General features: G+C 35.1%; 1 protein-coding gene across 3 annotated transcripts in view; it reads right to left on the reverse strand.

Moving 5' to 3' along the window:
* LOC108966784 (cysteine-rich motor neuron 1 protein) overlaps nt 1-23,396 on the reverse strand; it is a 378,691-nt gene that overhangs the window by 83,751 nt on the left and 271,544 nt on the right. The window contains exon 1 of one of the 3 annotated variants that reach the window (XM_018929846.1): nt 4,536-4,650. The exons of the other annotated variants lie outside the window; for them this stretch is intronic. The gene's annotated coding sequence lies outside the window, so the exon portion shown is untranslated. Of the gene's footprint in view, nt 1-4,535; nt 4,651-23,396 lie in introns of those variants that run through there. 3 annotated transcript variants of the gene reach the window in all.

The following is a 23,396-nucleotide window of genomic DNA, read 5'->3' on the forward strand; positions in this document are numbered from 1 at the left end:
GATATTTTGAGAATTAAATTTTTTATCGATATATTTGATCGACTATTTAATGTTAAATAAATTTTAATTTTTTTTTCTAGAACTGTTGTCATTGATATTTCGTGACTTTAACCTTTTATCGAAAATTTTTTATTGATTATTTAATGTTAATTATACTCAAAACTTGCTTTTTAGATCTGTTTTCATCGATATTTTGAGAATTTAACTTTCTATCGATATATTTTGTCGATTATTTATTATTATTTAAATTTAAAAGTTGCTTTCTAGAACTACTTTCATCGATATTTTGAGAATTAAATTTTTTATCGATATATTTGATCGTTCATTTAATATCAATTAAATTTAAAAATTGCTCTTAGAACTGTTGTCATTGATATTTTGTGATTTCAACCTTTTATCGAAAATTTGTTATCGATTAATTAATTATACTTAAAAGTTGCTTTTTAGAACCGTTTTCATCGATATTTTGAGAATTTAACTTTCTATCGATATATTTTGTCGATTATTTATTATTATTTAAATTTAAAAGTTGCTTTCTAGAATTATTGTCATCGATATTTTGATAATTAAATTTTTTATCGATATATTTGATAGTTCATTTAATATCAATTATATTTAAAAATGCTCTTAGAAATGTTGTCAGTGATATTTTGTGAATTTAACCTTTTATCGAAAATTTGTTATCGATTATTTAATGTTAGTTATACTTAAAAGTCGCTTTTTAGAACTGTTTTCATCGATATTTTATTAAACTTAAAAGTTGTTTCTTATTAGCTGTTTTCTTCGAAATTTTAAGATTTCAACTTTTTGTCGATTAATTTATGTTAATTAATTTAAAACTTGCGCGCTCGAAACTGTGTTTTTGTAGTCGGTTGGCAAGATTTATCGAGTACAACTCAACCGAACTTCATGAAAATTTACACAGGTCTCTGAGCTACAATGACTTGAAAGAAGATTTTTTTTAATAAAAAATATTTGAAAAAAAAATGTTCTGAGATTTTCACTGAAATTTTAGTTGTTTTGAAAAAATGTCTATCAAAATTCTAATTTTAATTATTTTTATCTCCGTCCAAGTCCTAAGTTAAGGCTTTAACTAAAGCACGCAATTTTTCACTTTAGCTGATCCTGTGAGGAGTTTTAAAATATTTTAAAAATTTCAGAATATCTTAGCTAATAGTGTTTGGACAATAAAACCTTTTAATTAAATATTCAAAAAAATGTTTTCAAAAGAAAAAATATTTAGTTTAAATGTTCAAAAGAGCCTTAAATGTGCACATTTTTGCAACAAAAAACGTTTCGACCTTTATTTTTTCTATTAAAGCAACTTCATAGAATTTATTCTGATCTGTCAAATAAGCTAAAAGTATTCAAATTTTCGGCGCTGTTAATCTACATACAAAAACACTTATATTTGCAGTAATAAAAAAATACATAGATTTTTTATTGCGCTCCTTGTATGCTGTTTCCCACCTTCATAATACGCCTTACTATTTCTACACCATTTCCTGCCTCAATTTCATTACTCGCTCTCATATTTAATCTCACTGCACAGCTGATTGCTCACATAAATCATACGACTATGACTTTGATATATTTCCTTACACTTTTTCTGCCTGACGAAACATACATTTAGGCGTGCAATCAGCGAGTCAACTCATTTTACATGCAGACAACGTGCCAACGAGTCATTGATTGTGGTTGCGTGCAAATAACCGTGGCGCGCCCTAAGACGTGTTTATAAATTATTTATCGATGATTTGTGCACACTCACACACACACACACACACACAGGCACTTGCATATTTACAACTTCATATATTTGACGTGTCAAACAGCGCAAATTGGCAGCGCGCCGCAGGCAGCAATTTCTTATATAGTATGTATAATATAGCTGAGTGGTACAGCTCATCAGTGACAGCGGGGGTGACTGTCACCTTCTTCAAATATATCACACACACAAACACACAAGCTCCCGCGATTTCCACCGCTCTTAATAGCTTTAGCAGTCATTTTCCTTGAGTGACTTTTCTGCCGCTGATTTCGCTGGCTGTTTTCGTATCACTGAAATGAAGTCTTAATCTAATTTGTCTGCCGGTTACATTATCGCCGCTGAGTGGGTTTTGAATTCGCAACCTCTTTGTTAACTCTTATGTACAAGTGACTGGCAGACGCACACATCGGGAGCAATAACTTAAAGACATATTGATTTCATGTATCAATAACATAAATATATTTCTTTTGGAAGTTCGGAGGGTTCATAAAAGTTATAGTTGGGAAGCATTCATTTTAGATTAAAACCAAATCTATAATCTAATAACTTCCCAACAAACATAGATTCTTAATAATACTTGAAGAGTTTCTTTCCTCTACTAATTTTTTTTTTTTTTTTTTTTTTTTTGTTAATTATTCGATGAAGTTTATTTTTCAGCTCTCAGGCGGGGTATGTATTCTATGGCGAATCTAGAATAACACTCTGTGGTAGAAATATCCAGAAAAAGTTTTACACAATATATTGTCACCCAAAACACAAAAAGACGGAAGCAATAAAGTCAAAATTGAGCTTTTGATTGCTTACGATTCTTTACATCTTATTATGTATATGTATGCATAAAATTTTAAGCTTCCGCTATTAGATATAACTAATACATAACCACTTTATAACCAAAACTAAAAATTTTGTTTTAATAAAAGAGAAATATCTTTTATATCTTTTTATACCTTTTTCTATTATACCGTTTTTTCTGCGCCTGCAAACTTACGAAAAGTGATATGTGTATGCATAAAATTTTATGCTTCCGCTAACTGATATAACCAATGTATAACCGATATATAACCACTTTATACCCAAAACTCAAAATTGTGTTTCCATATGAATGGTAACGACATAATGTTATTTATTCGCCTGCAAACTTATGAAAAGTGGTATTATTTTCTCCCTTTTAGGTGACGATATGTGGAATGATCTCACTCTGGGCTTAGCGATTGCTGAGCGACAACATTATTGAACGAAATTAAGAAGTAGAGATAAACATAAACACTGCATATTCTATGTACTAAGAATAATTGATAAAGAGTTAAATAGATTTGGGGCTCCATAGACTAAAGATCTAACCCCAGTCCAACCCTGAAAGTCAAAATAAAAACTTTCTTTGGGTATCTTAGATTAGGTTATGTTATGCGGTCGATCTCAAAAGGCACCTCAATTGGACAATTTATAACGCCGGTCCAATGCGTTAACTAGAGCTCCTATAAAATTTATCATAAAGGCGCTCACGAATCTAGAACTCTTTTAAATTTGATCACAAAAGGGTTACATGACTCGGCAAATCGCTTTAACTCTATCACAAATTTGTTGAGACGCCAAATATCAGTTTCTGCTACGTCTTCTACTTCATCGGACGTAAGACTGCCGAGGCGTTTCAACCTCAGTCTTGTAAAGGTTGGAAAATGTACGAGAAAGTGCTTGGATATAGAGAAGAGAGAATTTCTGACTACTACGTGAACTACAGATAACTGATAAATAGAGAGAGAGAAAGAGAGAGAGAGAGAGGTCAAGAGCTCTTGGGACTATTTAACAAAGGCCACAATATGAGTAGTAGTAATATGTTTCCATAAATATGGTTTACCATTTGAGTACCATAACTTTTTTCGAGCAGCATTATTTGTGATGTACGTTCTTTCCAAGCATTCGCAGCGTATTTAAGCTGATACTTTTTGTCTTCGAAACATGTAGTCAAAAGAAAGATGAGCTTGGATCCTTCCGCATACAGCGGAGGAGCGAGGCTCAACCAAGTCTACTCAACTCTACATTGATGCCGATATTCCGACTAACATTGTAAGTTTCTAACGACATAAAGACACACCTCTGAGGTTTCCGTTTCGCTATGAATTCAATTCACGAAAGCATTTATTAGGATTCGCCGAAGATGTACAATTTAATAGACCAATCTGAGTTGATTAGTAGAATCTAAAATGCAAATCGATGTGCCGGAGTGCAAAAATTATGAACAGAAGGAGAGTTTAAATGATTTCAAGAATTTTTTCTTCGTATGAATCGGGATTTTGTTCGATTTATTTACCAGAACGAATCATAAATTAAAATAGTAAAATCAGAATAATTCGAATATAAATTCCTAAAACTGCTCAAAAATACTACTTAATGTCTTCAAGCCCAAATCATAGACCACAACACACCACACCTTAACCTTTTCAGCGCGCTGTGAGTCATAAGACAACGCAACAACTCATCAGCTATTCTCAAACTCTTAAATTTAACTGAATCAAATTTTCCAATTTCTGTCAAGTTTTGTTGTTGCTGGTCTTCAACTGTATTTATATCGTTAATATTTATGTCGCACAGCACTTTCATTAAGTGCCCTACCCCTAGCCTAAAAACGCCACAAATAAGCGCACTGTGTTAGCAGCAAGTCAAATACTTCAAATGGCTAAGCATACTTTTCAGCGCGCTCAGCTGTTGCGAAATACTGCCTGCGCTGCTGCTGCCGTTACGAACTGTCCTTCAACTATTTACTTACTTCTGCCAACACTCGGCGGTCACTTTATGCGCAAGTTTGCCTGCAGGAGGCCATCAATCATTAATGTGTAAAATTTTCTTTTTGCTATTACAACTAGTGCGCGATGACTAGTTGCCTACTTTTCGGCGTTGCATCGATTTCCTGACCTGTGAGCTGCATATGTTATACATATGGTTGTGGTTTGAGGTGTTTTTTTTTTTTTTGAGATTTTTCATTAGAATTTCTTGCTAGTTATGAAATTAAAGCACATAAGCCTGAATGTAGGCTACATAAAATTATATTTAAGCATTTTTACGTGGTTTTTAATATTTTGGGTGTACACTTTTTTTTATTATTTTAGCCATATATCTTTTATTTGCTTCAGAATTTATTTATTATTTAAGTTTTCGCACTGCACGCCAAAGTGACTAATTCTTAACGTGACCGTTTCTTAGTTCGCTGCTTTGGCATTCGTTTTTTTTTTTTTTTTTTTTTTTTTTTTTGTCGTATTCGCTTTGACGTGCGCGTGTTTAACGCTNGCACTGCACGCCAAAGTGACTAATTCTTAACGTGATTTTTTTTTTTTTCGCTGCTTTGGCATTTTTTTTTTTTTTTTTTTTTTATTTTCTTCGTAGTCGTATTCGCTTTGACGTGCGCGTGTTTAACGCTGTGTGTGCGTATTACACCGCCGTACTTCCGCGCTTGTTTTGCTTCGTCAGCTGCGGCACAAACGCGCACGCTTTCATTTGCCACACAAACCGTACGCGTCAATTTTATATGAACGACTGAATCGCTCGTCACACGCAACCCGTTGGTTTTATGCGGCGTAAGAATTTTCCGCTGTACGGCTGTGCTTCGTGTCGCCTTCTAATGGCGGTGGCTGTGGAAATATCCCTACATTTCATTCGCCGCGCATGCGCCTCAGCGTCAGCTTCGCTATTCGGTTCACTTTCGCTTGCGTTCCATTGTAGACTGGAGTGTTAATTTGGAGACTTTTCGACGTTCGTATTAGCCTTGCAGCTATATTCAATTTATTGTTGTCTACTACTCGCCGGCTTCCCATGCTGTAAGGTCGTTTACTTTATGTGCATGTATGGTTTGCGAAATAGTGTTTTCAGTCTTGTTGCCGACGTTGTGTTGCATGCAACTTAGCGGCAAATTGTGGTTTGTGTGGTAAAGTGAAACTTCAACACACTGCAGTTTGCATTCTTGTGGTTTTTTTTTTTTTTGCTGCGGTGACATTATAAGGATTGCTGTTATCTACCTGACATAATGTTGTTCCTCTGTTCTTCGTTTTTTTTTTTTTTGGTTGCTTCCAAGTACCATTATTTTTTTAGCCTTTGTGACAGCATCCATAGCTGTCGGATTACGTAAACAATGACGTTTACACTAGTCATACACAACAAGAGTGGGCCACTTTGCAGAGAAATATACTGTTATTGCTTATTGCTTTTCTGAACATCCGATTATTTTCGTTTTCTTTTTTTTTCTGACATACAAATTTCGTATACTTATGAGACACTTTCTTTTTCTTATATCCTTATATGAGCAAAGAATCCTTATAACAGCTTTTGTGAATTGATTTCAAGTTAATTATGCCATTTGCGTCTGAAGGTAGGCAATGTTTTTAAAATCACTAAAATAGCTATGAACAAAAGTGAAGATATTTTCAAGAGCTCCCCTACTTGCTTTGATCTCCAATTGTTTGTCAAAAAATTCTCAATATATGATGATTTCAATTACGCCTGAATGTAGGCAACATTTTTCAATAAAAATTTAATTTGCGCCTGTATGAGGGCAACGTTTTCAAAATTACTAAAATATTTGTAGACAAAAATAGATTTGGATACAGCAGCCTATTGCTGATTTGGACATTTATTGTTTATCGAAAACGTCTCAATATGGAGGAAATTAATACTGAGGTGCTTAGGGAAAATAGAAAAATAATGCGGTTTGCTACGCATATCTGTTTTATAGTGGTTATTTGTCAACATAAAACCCCGGTTTTTCAAATGTTTTGTGCATATAGTTATTAACATAAAACGTTACTAGAGGACACCGAACAATGCACGCCCCATACAGGGCATTTGGCAATCATCAGTACTTCATCAAAAACAAATCTCTAAGCTAAGAAGAATTAAATTCTAAATAAAGAAAATATTCTATGTAAAGAAAAATCAAATATGCAGTTTCACAGGGGGGTTGTGTACAGCTCGTTATTGTATGGCTTCCATATATCGCAACTCGCTCAACTACCAGAAGGAATTTGAGTCATCTCATACGCAGATGATTGCACGATATTAACGCGTCTAGAATGGAATTGATGGCATGTGTGCGAAAGCAAAAAGCTATATCTCCGGTTATTCTAGCTGATTCTCTCTGACGAACTAGACACTATAATCTACTAAACTCACAGCGACCGTTTATAAGTACTAATTGAACGACGGAGTACAGACTCGATCTTAATATCGCATTCGATGGCTTTAAAATGCCGACTGGCAAACTGCATATGCTCCTTCATTCCTCATACGACCACGATTAATGCCAAAGTGCAGAGTTTTAACATCATTATGAAGTCAGTAACTAGCAGCACAGTAAAGGTAATCGAGCTGTCGGTTATAAACTACTTGAACCGATATGATCGCCTTGATGAGATAAAATGTAAAGGAAGAAGCTTCAGTCTCCTCTCTGTAGTCGTCTGCTTGTAGCGGAGCCGCTTGTAAGAACATTAAGAAGTCTTTCCTTGATTACGTCGACGATATCGAACAGTACTCCATCCAGACTACGGACGTAGCAAACTCTAGACAAGCACTCACTAAATGTCTCTTAGTCAATGGCATACCTGGAGTCAAACTAGCGTTCATTGCAGAGTTCGGGTTGCTCCGAGAATCTAGAGAAAGTCTTTCGTAGGTTAAACCTCTACTTTTCCAGAATCGACGTCGACATAGCACACAATAGGTGTCCGCATGACTCTAGCGATTCTTTGCACCCCTGTCTCTATAGTCCGACTCCATCAAAATAGCACATTTCCTAAGCCTACCGTAAGATTTTTTCACTTACAACATCAACCCCGGAACCTTATCACCCAAGCGTTAACTTGATAGACGATGCAGTAATAACATCATGGCAATAATTTTCTAGCGCACTGGTAATGTAATTTTTAGTTAAAGGGAGAGAGAGAGAAAGCAAGGTATAAGTTTATAAGTTTCTGTCTAAAGTTTAACCACCATGACTCATAAAAAATATGACCCTCTGTGACGAATCACCAACTGAAAATAACTAGTTTAATAGTGTAAAATCTTTTAGTGAGCAAATTGGCAGTGATTCGACTTTGATTAGACAGAGAGATAAAGCTTTAATAAGACAAAATCTTTCAGAAAATAAATTAAACACTTAAGTGGATTCTGCGTTATCCGTATCCAATACTTTTTTAAAGCAAAAAGAGCTCCGCTCTTCACTAATTTATTTCATTTTATGATTTCAATATCAGTAACCTCTAAAGTGTCTCGATCTAGCCAAATTTAAAATAGAACTAATATTATTTTATTCAGGCATTATTAATTTTCGATTTCTCTGACCAACTGGTTTCTGTAACACCTATTGTAAATCCTTACAATGACTAACTGAAAAATTTACCAAAAATCCAGACAAACAATGCAATGAACTAACAAATAGCAGAGTTTTCAGTAAGCATTTGAGCAGCTGTGCAGCTCAGCGCAACAACCAATATTGCCAGCTGGTTTGGAAAAAATCCTATTTGTGTATTTGCATTAAGCTGCATGCACCTTACATGTATATGTAACTATGACTATGCTGTCTATGGTGCTGACTTGCTGTTAACTTGCAGGTGGCAACGAGTTGGAAGTATACCTGTATGTATGCTTACTTATGTCAATACTTGCATATGACTTTCGCATGATATTTGCACAGATTGCGAACATTTGCCTATTTATGCACTATATATTTTTCAGTGATCATTTTTACTGAGAAAGTTTGATTTTGTGCAAGCTCTTTTTTTACTCCGACTACCGGATACTTTGATAATTCCAATTTTTGTTGAATCCTTGTTTACCGTTAGGCCAATGGGTGCATTTTAATCAAACTGCAATTGTTGCCGAGCAACTGCAGCAAACAAAAATAAAACTTAGCTTTCGGAACAGTAGTTACGATGCGCATACATACATCCAATAGGCGCCCATAACTGCGTGCAAGTATGTGAGTAGTTGCATTCAACACTCATACATTCGTCAAGCATTGTCCAGTTGGCAAACAATTGATGAATTTCCAGTATTTTGATTGGATTTTTTCGAAAACCAATTCGAGTTCCCACATGTTGTTTCTGTGTTTAACTAAGCACAAAATAGGAGTATGGTAAATTTGTTCGACCAAGTAGGTTCGATCGGGCGACGTACACAATTTTTTCTTTACGCTTTCATAAGAATTGGTTTTGAAGAGGAAAATGCTTCGTATCTACTGATATCTATATGGACATATGTATAGATATGTATGTATATATAGGTAAGTATGACGATAAGGATAAGGTTAAGCAAAAGGATAAGAATAAGGGTATGGATAACGATAAGGATAAAGATAAATATAATAATAAGGATAAAGATAAGGAATAGGCTAAGCAAAAGGATAAGGAAAAGGATAAAGATAAGGATAAGGATAGGGATAAGGATAAGGATAAGGATATGGATAAGGATAAGGATGAAGATGAGGATAAGGATATGGAGATGGAAGAGGATAAGGATAATTATATGAATATGGGTATGGATAAGGATAACGATAAAGATAAGGATAAGGATAAGGATAAGGATAAGCATAAGGATAAAGGATAAAGAAATGGATAAGGATACTAATAATGATAAGCAAAAGGATAAAGAAAAGGATAAGTATAAGGATAAAGATAAGGACAAGGATAACGATAAGGATAAGAATAAGGACATGGTGATGGAAGAGGATAAGGATAATTATATGAATATGGGTATGGATAAGGATAACGATAAAGATAAGGATAAGGATAAGGATAAGGATAAGGATAAAGAAATGGATAAAGATGAAGAATAAAAACTACTAAAATAATGTAAAAAACCTAAATTTTCCCCTATCGTTTTTTTTTTTGCAAATATACCTACCGTACAAAAACAAATCCCAAACTCCAAAAACAATTTTACAACAAAAAAGACGTAAGTACATATATAGTAACGAAATTGCATAAATCTCGTTTTAATAAACACTTTTGGTCACAAAGCAGCCCGAATAGTGCCAGCTGGCCAATAATAACTACAGGCTTCACAAACGATTATTTTTGGCAAAAAAGTGAAATTCTGACCGCAACTAATAAAATTCACAGCGGACCCTTAAATCTAAAAACAAAAATAATTTTCTGGGTAAATAATTTAAATCCCGTTATAAATAGAAGAACCATTCAAAAATCATAACAAACACAAATGCCTAAGAAATGTGGTAAATTTAATGGGACTTTGAAAAGTTTGTAAGTTTGTAAGTAAAGTAAGCTCAAAGTGTTCGGTTGAAAAAAGGAAGACCGAAAAACCAAATGTCTGGCATCAGCTGTTGATAAGTAGTATTTGTTTGCGCCACAATATAGGCAAATTACACACTTATGAGCTAAGCGAACAAAAACAAATGGAAAAAAAGAATAAACTCAAAAAGTAAAATACCAAAAACTACGAAAAATCACACGCAGAGCAAGGGAAATGTAAAAGAGCAAGTGAAACCGTAAAGTCAAAAAGCAAATAGGCAAATTATGTCGGCATACACAAATTCGACTTATAAGTATATAAGCCAATGCAAATCTGTGACACGTGACGTCTGCTGCGTAGCTACAAAAACAAAAAAAATAGAAGATGATGACGCACAAACAAAGCGGAAAAGAAATTATGTGAACAATGGCAAACAATAAAGCTTTCAAAAAAGTGTCTAAGGTAACAAACAATACAAACTTAACTTTTTGATTTCACTTAGCCTTAGTAATCCAACAACTTTCTAGCAGCGTGCCTGAAAGTATGCTCAGCAACATAATTTTCCCTGTCACAAATTATTAATACCGATTTTTTCTTATCTTTTATGCTGTGCTTTGCAAATGTTTGAAGTGTCGGTCATTGTATTATCGCAAAAATCATTATAAGAAAATTATTACTAAACAAAAGCCATAACAAACTGATGTTACAACTCCTTTTTTCTCGCAGCCATAATTTGCTGCGCAACGGACAAGTGCGAAAGTTTGCATTTTATTATAGATTATTTGTTTTGTGTTGCGAAAAGGTTGCTTAAAAAACTGTTAAACTTTTCCAATTAGCGCCACAAAGTAGGCAACTAAGAACGTTGATATGAAAGGAAGCGAAATTGTTAAAGCGTAGTGAGTGAAAAGGCAACTTAGGAGAATGAGAAAGGGAGAAGTGAAAGTAATCGCGAAAGATAAACGCGAAAGAGCCAAAATAACGAGATAAAATCAGCTTAAGCTTAAAGAGTATAACATGAAAACAATTTGTGTGGTTAAACTGATTTCGATAAATGGAGTGCATTATTTTTAGTGGATTGGAAGAACAGCTTTGGAGAAGTCGAGAAGCTTATATTTAATAATATGCAAAAATTCTGCCTATATATAGGCTAATATGAAAGTTAATTATAAAAAATATTGCCTACAGCTAGGCGCTTGCGTAAATTTCGCATTGTGCATTTAACCGTTATATGGAAAAAGTAAAAAAAGAAATTATTAATCTGCTAATTTTAGAGCATTTTACATAACAATAAAAAGTGTTGCCTGCATCTAGGCTTATAACAAATATTATATCGTAGAAGTTCAAGCCCTAGTTATTACAGATGCGCAAAGTTCGAGTTCAATTGCATGTTCGAGAAACATATGTATGTAGGTTTAGTATTTAGAAAAAAGTTGTCTACATATAGGCAAATATATAGCAAATAAACATAAAAGTTTTGCCTACAACTGGGCGCTTATACAAATTTCGTGCATGTGATTTAGACCGTTATACTTAAAATTTATAAACAATTATAATCTGTTAATTTCTGAACATTTTACATAATAATAGAAACCTACATTTAAGCTTGTAATCAAAATTATGTCTTAACGTTCAGCATTTTTCTTTTGCTTTTCAACTTTTTCTTTGCCTTATTCCTTCTCACTTTTACATACAATTTTACTTGTTAAAAATGATTACGAGAAATCGAAAGCATTCATAACAATGGGCTAGGAAAATTGCTTTCGAGAAGTAGAATTATGTTTATTATACATAAATTAAATGCTAGATATTAAAGACGCCCAGATTTTGAGTTAAATTGCATGTTCGAGAAACATAGGTTTAGTATTTAGAAAAAAGTTGCCTACATAGAGGCTAATATACAAAGTGAACTCCAAAAATTTTGCCTACAACTAGGCGTTTATGGACATTTCGCACCAGTGTTTCAATCGTGATATTGAAAATTTAAAAACACACATAATCTTGAGTATTTTGCAAAACAATAAAATATGTTGCCTACATTTAGGCTGCTAAAAAATTATACATTGATGTACACAATGTTTTCTTGTTTTTCAACTTCTTCTTCGACTTATGCTGTCCTCCTCTTACTTCTTTTGTATGCTAGAGTTAAAAAAATGTTTTCACGTTTTTATTATTATATCTTTTCTCATTTATATTGCGGGCAAACAAGCAACACTTGAGAGCGCAGCAAAGTTTCATGGCAAATAATGCCTTTTTGTTATTTAATAAATTAAAACTTTATGCAAATAACATGTCGAGGCAAAAACGGAGCTACAGCAAAGGCAAGAAGGTCAAGTCGAAGCGGAAGTTTGCAAAAATAATAAAAGGTGCCAAAACTCAAAGCGAAAAGGTGGCCTGTAAGTATTTAAATATAACAAGGTAGTCAATGTTTTAAAACTACCACAACAAAAAAAAAATGGCACAACAACAACTACAAAAGCCTGTCGCAACGCTGTACTTTTAATACTAAATATTGTTTCTCGATTTTTTTTTTTTTATTAATTTTTTTTTTACCACGCTCGCCATTCTTGCGGCTTTTAAGCGTTACCGCTTTGCTGGGCCGCCCAGGGCAAACGCTCACAGGCGTAATTATTTCAAAGTTTTAGTGCAGCAATCTGCTCTACGCTTATTGGTTAGCGGCAGCGAGTGAAAGTATGCGAAAGTGCGCGCTGACCACGGAATATGGGCTGAAAACCGTAGCAAAAATCAGCAACTTTCGCCAAACTACTTGCGAGCTGCCGAAGCAGGTTTGTATGCAGGTAGCTCACGCATATTTAATTTAACGCTTAAGTACGCAAAGTGCCGATGGACAGCTGGAAATGTGGCTGGCAAAGTTGTAGCGAAATTAATAATGCGACAGCAGCTACGAGAAAATGGGAGAAAAATGTTGATCGGCTTAAGCTGTAAGTATATTTACATAAACAAGTATGTATTTGTGTAGTTTATTTTTTAAATAATCTGCGCTCCATCAGAATTCTAACGTATTGAGGCAGAAGTGTCGCAAGCAGCAACCAATATTGCTGGCAATTATTTTTGTTTGTGTTATACATTTCGTTGTGCAAACTTTCGCACAACTTTCGATGATTGATTAAGCTTTGAGGGAGCGTTATTCGTTATTGAAAAGGAAAGTTTACATTATTAATAAGCAAGCTTTCGTCAAAATGTTTTATGGTATATGACCTTGCATACATCAACCGCGTGGTTGCTTTAAAGGCTTTTTATGTAAATGAAATGCTTGAAAATAAATAGAAAATATTTATGTATATACAAGTATATATATGTAGAAGTATGTATTCTTTATAAATATGAGCAACCAGCTAAAATGGAGAGTGAAATCATGTGTAGAAGTGCACGCAAGTGAGGAAAGTTCTCCTTGCGTCATTCACTTGAAAATTGCTGGACACGATTATTTTACATATGGCTCAAGCAGGTCATGACTGCCGGTCTTAAAACAAGTATCTTCTGGGTAGCCAAAAAACATTCGTTTGAAGGCGAGCTAACGTGAGAAGGCGAAGCATCCCTTCACAGGGTTGTGCGCTGTAATTGGCACCCGTAAAAAAAAAAGACACAAAAGCCTCGAATGAGAGACCCCCTTTTTGATAATGACCATGGCAAACGAAATAAGGACTACGATTTGAGGGCAAATACCGTAAAAGATGCTCAAATGCGGCAGTATACATGCGACGACTAACAGAAGGCTTTAAGACCGGACTCATAGAAGTGAGCTTGAGACCTCCCAGAGATGATCTAGAGACAGATGTCCCACCTGCTGAATGACAGCGAAAGCATAAAACCAGCAAATGGAGAACCCGTTTCCCCAATCGGTGACGATAGAGCGGTCATTTCATTGCCCGACCTGATGAAGTTCGAAAAGCAATTACCCATCTGAAAAACAACAATGTGATGGGTGCCGTTGGATTGCCAGCTAAGCTATTCAAATACGGCGGTCAGCTATATGGTGTATGGATCCGATCCGAAAAATTCTTCGAAGATAACGCAGTTATCTTAGAAAACAACCCATGCCACATTCCCTGAAGATATCTTGGATAATGAAAAAGTTTTCCATATACTCATTTAACTCCGATCCTCCAGTTTGTATGACAGCTATATACATTAATAGGCCGATATCCGGCACAGTGCCAAAAAGTGACGAGTGTCTTAGATAGAGAAGCACTTGTAAACATTTTCAGATCGATATTTCAAAAACGGAAATACTCTCTGTTATATGAAAATAGACGGACAGGAATACAGACGGTCGGAAAGCGACTCAGTTCGTCACGCTGATCATTTATATTTATAATATATGTACCTTGGGAGATCTCCGAACTGTTTTTAAATTTGCGGAAAATTAACACATTTTCCAAGTAAACAATAAAATTTAAAAAAATGAGCATACTTTTACCATTAAAGCATATACAATTGAATAATCTTGCGCTGCACTTTGAGCTAAACTTTTTTATTTGAAAAGTTAAGTCATTTTAACAATACTCATAACGATATCTTCAGCGCACACAAATTCACGAGAAACACTGCAAAAAGAAGAAACATTTGAAATTCATTTCAATAGCGGTTGTAATGCGCCATAAAGTATGCAGCACTTTTTTGTCAACCTCAACAAAAACCATGAAATTCCTGCTCAAGTGCAAATCTAACAAGTAGACAAAGCATTGCCACAGACAAATGCGCTGCAGTTAATAATTTCGTTATGCATAACATAACTCAAGGCGCGCGAGCTAGTATGCATATGAATAAGGGCGAAATTGTAGATAAAACACATTGCGACGCAAAAGTTTGAAGTGATAGTTTCTATAAAAAAAAAATTAATAAAGTTTAAGAAGAAGTGGTGTTTTAAAGCGAGCAAATATAACTGTGGAACGCCTAAAACTAGGCAATGAAAAATAAATATATTTATTTATACGTAATTTACAAAATGTAGAGCATATTTTAGTGCAACTCATTTTTCCTGCGCGAAATATTTTCGAAATACATATTAGAAATGCAGTCACTCATGCTACCACACAAATGGAACTGCTAGTCGGTGAACAATATGACTATGTGGCGCTTATTATTTTTCTTATGCCCACAAACTAAGTTATAAGTTACATTTATGCACACTTACGAGCGTGTTTGTCTCATTGCGTCCTTGTAGAATTGCCACTTGCCACTTGTCTTTGCGGCAGTTGCATGCCGCATTGTGCAGAAGCACCACTTACCACATGACATAAGCGTGGAAATTGAGTATGAATGGTGGCACAAGAGCCAGTTGAAGTAGTCGCAGCCAAGCAGACAAGAAAACAAGCACGTGCCTCTCAATATGTGGCCAACAAAGCGCACAAGCACACATGCTTATGCCTCGTAAAATGCCACAATGACAGGCTGCGAAAGTTATGTGCTGATAGTTTTCACTAAAGGATGTGAAAAACAGACATTGCATAACATACTTGGCAATGACATGATTTTAAGTGCTCTGGCATTGAATTTCAAGCCAAAAGGAATTGTCGGATATTTTGTGAAAAATAGACATATGTACATATGTGAGTGCGCTGATGGTTTCTTAACATTTTAAGAGGCTTATTACTCAACTATGTTATCATATCGCGAAATCTAAGGCATGTTTAATACTCGAACAAGGCAGGTTTATACGTTGCGACTTATTAGAACCATGAGTAGAGATTTGGAAGTAAATGTCTAAACTCTTTGCAGTTCTCAACGAAACGTAAGCTCAGCGAAAGTTTCTTCTGACAACGCATATCAAGTCATTGTAGAGGTGTTTTCCATTATGATACTCTTTTCAATACATCGGAACAGATATGTTAATATAACCAACGACGCTGCTAAGAGTCTAATGATCTGTTGGAGGTTGAAAGAAGTACTTATATGGTCTCTACTATTTATTATATTTGACATTCAGCGTAGTTCGAGGCTGTTTATAAAGTCGAACATTACATCTGCCCTTCAGAATTTTTGTATGTGCAGTTAAGTTTGCTTTGCATATTGTATAAAGTGATTACCTAAGCTTCTAAACTGTCCTCACACGCTTTGATTTCTTACCGAATCATTTGGATCATGGAATCGCCAAATCAAATTCTGGCGGCTTTTTCTCTGCCCATATAGCGTCGAGGGAGTTGTGGATGAGCAGAAGTCGTTAGAGGAGAGCGCCAGTGAGCTTCTTTACCGATGGGTCTAAGCGGGGGGGAAAAGTTGGTGGAATGGTTTACTGTCAGGAGGAACAATTCAACGTAAACGACGGGATTTGTGGATACGCTAGTTCTTCTGTGGTTGCATATCAGCTATTGAAAAAAACGCCCTGAACCTTACACAAATCTACTAAGGTTTTTGTTTCTATTTCAGCTATTTCACCTCGATGTCTAAAAATGTGAGGTCTGAGTTGGTTATGCCTTGATATCGATAAAGCGGGACATTCGATATGAAAGTGTTAAGATGATTTTATTTCCTTTAACTTTAAATCACTGACGCAGCTAAGACCCGGTGAGAAATTCATTATAGTTGCATGAACCCCGATCGTTACAACTACAACAACCATTGAAAGCTAGATCTTGCTGAGAGCGAAGAAGAGGTCTCTGGACTTCTTAGGATGTACCCAGAGAAAGAAAAATGTTGCGACTATACAGCTGGTAGTCGAACAGCGCTTCCTGATTTGAATCGAGACCAGTAGTGAACCACAACAAGCCAACGCAACTGCCACCTGTTCCCATTTCGCGATAATTCAGACGACCTGTCGTAGTAAACACATCTGCCTTATACTTTCCTGCAATACCTATGTACTAAGGACAGGCACTTATACTAGTGTAATCATATAGTAAAGCGATGATCGCCGAAAATGGGACCTATTTTGAAGCAAAAGACAAAGCGTACAAAAAATATGGTATCGAAAAGTTGAAACTTACCTATAATCAGAGGATCATCCTTTAAGATGTTAATTATGTAAACAAAAAAGAAAAAACAACAACTCAAAAAAAAAAAACAGTGTTTGACCGCGTAAGCTGCACTCAGACTCATAGAATCTGGGTAATTCTCATAGATGAGTGCGAGCCTAGATACTCAGGAATCCTCGCACACTTTGATTTCCTCCAAAATACTTGGATTAACAGCTCGCCGAAGCTTAACCTGGCTGTCGCTTCTGTACTTACATACCTTTGAGAGAGGCATTTTAGGAAAGGACCCGATTGAGAAAGGGGCGGTTGGCGTTTTTACGCATCGATCAAAGCTTGGGGGAAGATTGCTGAAACAGTACACTAAAGGGAACTTGTCATCAATTCCAGTTTTAGGCATTCTGAAGATAGTAGTGTTGGTATTCTACTTAGATCTACTGCTCCAGAGCGCAACCTTATGCAGAGTGTTGACAATTTACTACGAACATATACCACCGGTGTTAGCTTTGACTTCGCTGAGTGTGCACTCAAGACTAGTGAAAGGATGTCTAGACTCCTTAGCTCTATTTGATGTAAATTTCTTTCAAGCGAGCATTCCTTTGAGATCTGTGTACAGGAAATGTTCGTTATTAGCCAGATCTGGGGAATACAGTTGATGCGGAAACCATTCGACACGCAAATCAACGATTTTTGCTATCATTTTCATTGACTTTTGATGCATTGTTGTTGTTGTTGTTTCACCAAGACACAAATGAAAACTGAAAATAATCGCTGCGGGCCATATCTGACCCCAATATGCAGACGTCATAACCTGACCAGCCGATTCCTGCTTTATTAAACGATTTGGAGCGGGTTCATCGTGTGTAGTCCACTCGACTGACTGTCGATTGGTCTTGTTTTTGATCAAAAGTGAGCTCGTGCTGCACCCACTTTGCAAAGAGCTTTCTCACGCCTCTCACTCAAAATCTCATAAAACACGAGCTAATAATCCGACAGCTGTCAAATTTGTATAAGCGCCTTAAGAAAGTTAGAGCTAACTAAAAATCATATGAATGTAATTTTAGTAGCGCCATCTATAAGACAACTGGGAACTTTACAATTGACTTGCTAATTTCGTATATTATTTCACTTTTAAAAATGTGAGTAATGACTTTACAGCAATGGTGACTACCACAGTAAGAAAACTATTCCCACAAGTACGAATATTTGCATTGATTAAGCAGCTTATGGCGAGTGCAGTTCCTTTATTGTCATAAAAAGTATACAAAGAAAACCGTTTAGTATTAAGAACCGCAACAAAAAACCGCAACGATTAACTGCAAGTACGCCTCACACACATTTCTAACTACTTACTGTTAAGAAACTATAATTTCCAAGTTATGTAGCACAAAGACGCTAATATTTTAACACACTGCCTGCAGGCAACAACAATGAAAAGCGCTACCGACAAAGACGATAACCAGTTCGGACTCAACTAATGCCACATAAATTTCCACAAATGCAACTGCTTGCGACATCAGCCGTCAAGCGTGGCTTTTCAGTAATAAAATTTGCTAGTTGTGCGCTCATTTCTTGACTTTTTACGACTCTTACAGTGCTTTGTCATAATTTCCGGTATGCGCGGCTCAAGCAGCGGCATAACGACAGAGAATGTCGGAAATGTAGGCACATAGACGAATATGTAAATTTTGCAAAACAGTCTGCCTTATTATCAACCACAAAGAGTTTGATGTGTGTTCTTTATGCCTTGCCTACAACTTGTATGTGAGCCTACAACTATGTTGCTCATACGCAATGGCGCACGAAAGCTATTTCATTGCGACTATTAAAGCAACACAGGCAATGCTTAAGTGCGCTCACGTAACAATGTTCATTTATGTAGTGGTGGTAGTAAAGCAATGCGGCTAAGCGAAATTAATAAAAATTATGGCGGCAAAATGCACTTTAAAATAGCAAATGTCTACATTCGAGTCGGCGCATGGCAGTGCGCACATGTGTGCGTACGTAATCGCGAGTAATATGCTTTCAGGTCGCTCTTGTGGTATGAGTGTACATTGTAGCATATAATGCGCACAATTAAAGTATAGCTGCTTGTGGTAAGAGCATTTACATATACACACATACATATTGTATATGTATATATTTTTCTTTATTTGCGTGTTAGTGTACTTTGCCTTGAGTGCTGTCACTTAATGGCTGACTGATTGGGGATTTGTGGCATTTTAGGCGGCATAAAAATACACCAACTCACACGCAAACAAACACACACAAACATACATGTGTGCATTAATATGTATATGTGTAGCTGTTTGTGGTGGCCACACTGGAGTGTGCTATAAAAGGATTTGTTGGAGGGTCTTTTTTAGCGCTAAAAGTGAATTTTGTAAGCTCTTAATGTGCTGGCATTTTACTGCACGGATTTTGAGTGAGATTTTATACAGCAGCGTATTGTTTTAGAAAAACTATAATGGTGGGTATTCTATAATATGAGGACATTATAAACGTATGCTATAGTGGTCCGGACTGAGCAATACATGGGGGGAAACAGCAATGTCTTCATGAAAATAGCTTGTCAAACCAAAAAGTTTTCCTTATAAGGACTTCAGTTTGACAGTTAAGTTTGTATGACAGCTATAAATTACACTAATCCCATCCGCACAATTTCTTCAGAATTTTTTAGCAATGTTTTGAAAAATAATTGGTACCGAATTTTATGACAACACTTTGTCAATTAAATAATTTCTCATACAAAGATTTGAGTGCATTAGGTAAGTTTGTAGGACAGCAAAATGTTGTAGTTATTCGATATCGAAGCTGCAAACAAATGAGCACCTCCTTGGGTTAAAAAGAACGTACATACTACCACAAGCACCCAATACGAAACCTCGAATCTCTGCCACAACTTCAGATATTGCTAAAATGTTGCTGCATTATACATAATCAATGTTAAAGCAATAACCGATAACAAACGAAATTGTCGATTATGCTTGATTGGCAGTTTCACAGTTTCATATTTCGAATGTCGAACGAATAAACTTGCTTTCGACCATTGCTGATTAAATTTTTAGTTTTAAGAATTCAGTCTGAAGACAAACAGAAACGAATATAGTTGAATTTTTCATATAGAAATAATTTGTTTTATTTTAATATATGTATACGTATATACATATAAGAGGAAATATATAAAATATAACTCGCGTGCAAAACTTCAAGTGGATATTTCAGACACTTAGAGATTAGTTTGCGCGTTAAACAGACAGATATGGCTTCATTTCTTGTATTACTGACTTCATGACAAACTTATTACACCCTGCTCAGAGTATAAATATTAGCTCAAAAAGCCTTCAGACCGAGACCGAGAAATTTCCAAAAAAAAAAAAAAAAAAAAAAAATTCATACCTCCACTGAGAAATTCAGTCGGTCAATACTTTTATGAGTTAAGATATGACCATTTCAAAGAAGGACACATTTCTTGCATATGCATTAACAGTTAATTTGTAAATCTAAAATCAGTTTAGAACAAAATCTTGTAAGAAAATTTAGAGTAAAATGTTTGTAGCTTATATTTTTCCTGGAAGGTTTCAAAAAAAATGTTTTAATAAATTTAAATTAAAAGTGATCCTCAACTCTTTCTAAACACTAGACCTCAGTAAAAAGTTAAGCAAACTTCCCTAAATGCACCAGTCACCTTAAATAATCTTTCAGAAATTTATACTGATTTTGGTATAAATGCTCTAGCTTTACTGGTGATCGGTAGCTGAATCCGCATTTTTATTATTGATCTAGCTTCCCATATTTCAATTCGTTATACCGAGTAGATCAATTAAATGCTAAAAGCGTGTTTAGTGAACTATTCGTAGATTTATGCACAAACTTAAGCTCAATGGCGAATTTCAAAAGCTTTTATAAACAGCTGCTACTAAATAAATTTTAGGTAGTTATGATTTTACGTGTATTTTTAAGCTTAAGGGAGAATTATGAGAGGTTTTCGAGGCCTTATAGATCTTTTGGTATTTTGTAGAGCTTTTTTTGAGCTTTACAAAACATTTTACTTTTCTGTATACCACTACTCTGATACTTGCAATGTGTTTTTGAGATGCATCTACATTTCTAGTTGCCTCCGACTACTATTTGTATAGGTCAGCGAGCTTTCAAGAGCTTTTCTGGAGCTTCTATAAAATATTTCGGGAGCTTTAAAGAACTGGTTGATACTTAGAGAGCTTTTTTGAACTGTATTGAGAAAAGTTGCGTATGGAATCTTTTATGCTAATTCCACTGAACCTCTGGTAGATATGTATAACGTTAATTTTTAGCTCTCTAAAGCTTAGAAATAAAACTTAGCCATATTAAAATATCATTAAGCGAGCTTTTTAGAGTTTTCTAGTTCACATTAGAGAGCTTTTCGTAGCTTTATAAAACTGGTTAAAGTTTGGAAGAATCTTCAGTTTGAAAGAAAAATTTCGAATTTTTTGAGCTTTTTTCTGAAATGAACCCACATTTTTCTTATCTCCGGCTACTATTTTTATAAGTCAGCAAGCTTTCAAGCGCTTTTCTGCTACTTCTTTGGGATATATTGAATTATATGTTTTTCGAATATTTCACGCTGATAACACTGAACCACTAATGGACTTATTGCTATGTTATTACCTTAATTTTTTGCTCGCTAAAGCTTCGAAAACGATAATAATAATATAGCGAGCTTCTGAGAGCTTTCTGGTACATTAGAGAGCTTTTTGTGGCCTTATAGAACCAGTTTTCGAGTTCACATTGCCGAGCTTTCAGTGTCTCTAAAAAAGCCTTTTTTTTAACTTGAGAGATCTCCAAACTCTTACCATAGAATTAGTAAGAGTTTGGATATCTCTCAAATTTCCAAGAAAAAATTAGGTTAGTTATATTTTCGAACACTTTGATTAGACTATGGTTATACTTTAATTTACTTTTCTACGCTGAAAAGAGATGACTGATTAAAGAGCTTCTCTGAGCCTTTTGGAAAGTTCTAATGTTATATGTGTATTTACTACAAAATTTTGAAAGGAATGTATTCTGAACTTGATGTCTTCAAAATACTATTTCTTAATAAATGTCATTGAAATTTAGAACATTTCGAAGTAACTACGGAATTTTCTATGAAAAGAGAGAGGAGGCAATATATACCTTCAACAGTCTGTTTATTAACTTCTATCTATTCCAGAGCTGCCTTATAATAAACCTATTTTCACATTTATAAATATGTATATATTTCTATATAAAACCGCTACTAAATTAGTGAAACCAACTAGTAATTGTGGTTTGTTTCAAATACTCTCTGATGTGACCTACATTAGAAAAGGCTATACTTAAACCCCTCAGCAGGCACCCAAAAGCATCAGCAAGCTCTTAGCTACTGTAACCAATACGTTCATTGTAAATTACACTGTACGTCCTATTAACAAATATTTGTATATTTAAATATATAGATATTATTTCTAATAATCCTGGTTATTCGTCTATATATAACTGAATTTATTTGCGACGCAATTATGTAGTTATATATGTATACGGTGGTAAATGATATGTTGTAAGATTAATTATACTATTTGTGATTAATAGTCTAACGAGCTGCATCCAAAGCCGCAAGGAATTCGCTCGTTATACACGTCCAGTCCAAATGAACAAATACCAACCTGTTTGATACATACATATATCTACCGAAATAATTATACAATACCAACTAACATATACCATTATACAGCATTTTTGACTGAAGAGCATTGGTCAGCTGGCAGAGTGTAGAGATGGATTATTGTTTAGCATGTTGGAAAAATTATTGTAGCAGAGTATGAGAAACTATGTGTAGGAAGCAAGAAGATGTGTATATAGTCACATATATTTTATATAATATATATACCTCAGAGTATCACAATGAGACTTCTAAAAGTCTAGATGCGTCATTAGACAACCACCCCACCTACCTAAACGACTGAAGCTTGAATTGGACAGTGCGGCTACAATTAGTTAACAACAAATGTGGTTGAATTCATTCTCGGTTGTTAGGAGTAATAGTAGAGCGTAGCGAGAACTACAAACAGTTCGAAGAACTGACACAGGCAGCATAGTTCTCGATAACCACAAAAGGTGTGAAAGTGACTAACTGGTAAAGTAACAGCAAGAAATGGGGTGAGTGGGTCAGTTTTTGAGTGACGCTGTAAATGAAATCATGGTTGAAGAAATAGCAGAGTCGGAAAATCCTCAAATTGCGATTCTTGAGGAAACATTGCGGAAATGGTAAAAAATTTAAAAAACAGCCGACATTTCACAATGGGGTCATTAGCTGGTTTTTGGAAGATATGGACACGCCGACACAATTTTATCTTGAGGTACATTGGAAATATTGTTAAAGGAACCATATTTAACAAAAATTTGTATGCGGTGCAAACAACAAAGCATTTAATATCTAAAAATCTGAGTTTCTTACATTTCTTTGGCAG

Source organism: Bactrocera latifrons, unplaced genomic scaffold (assembly GCF_001853355.1).
Source record: "Bactrocera latifrons isolate USDA-ARS-PBARC rearing strain unplaced genomic scaffold, ASM185335v1 scaffold_17, whole genome shotgun sequence".
Taxonomy (NCBI): Eukaryota; Metazoa; Arthropoda; class Insecta; order Diptera; family Tephritidae; genus Bactrocera; species Bactrocera latifrons.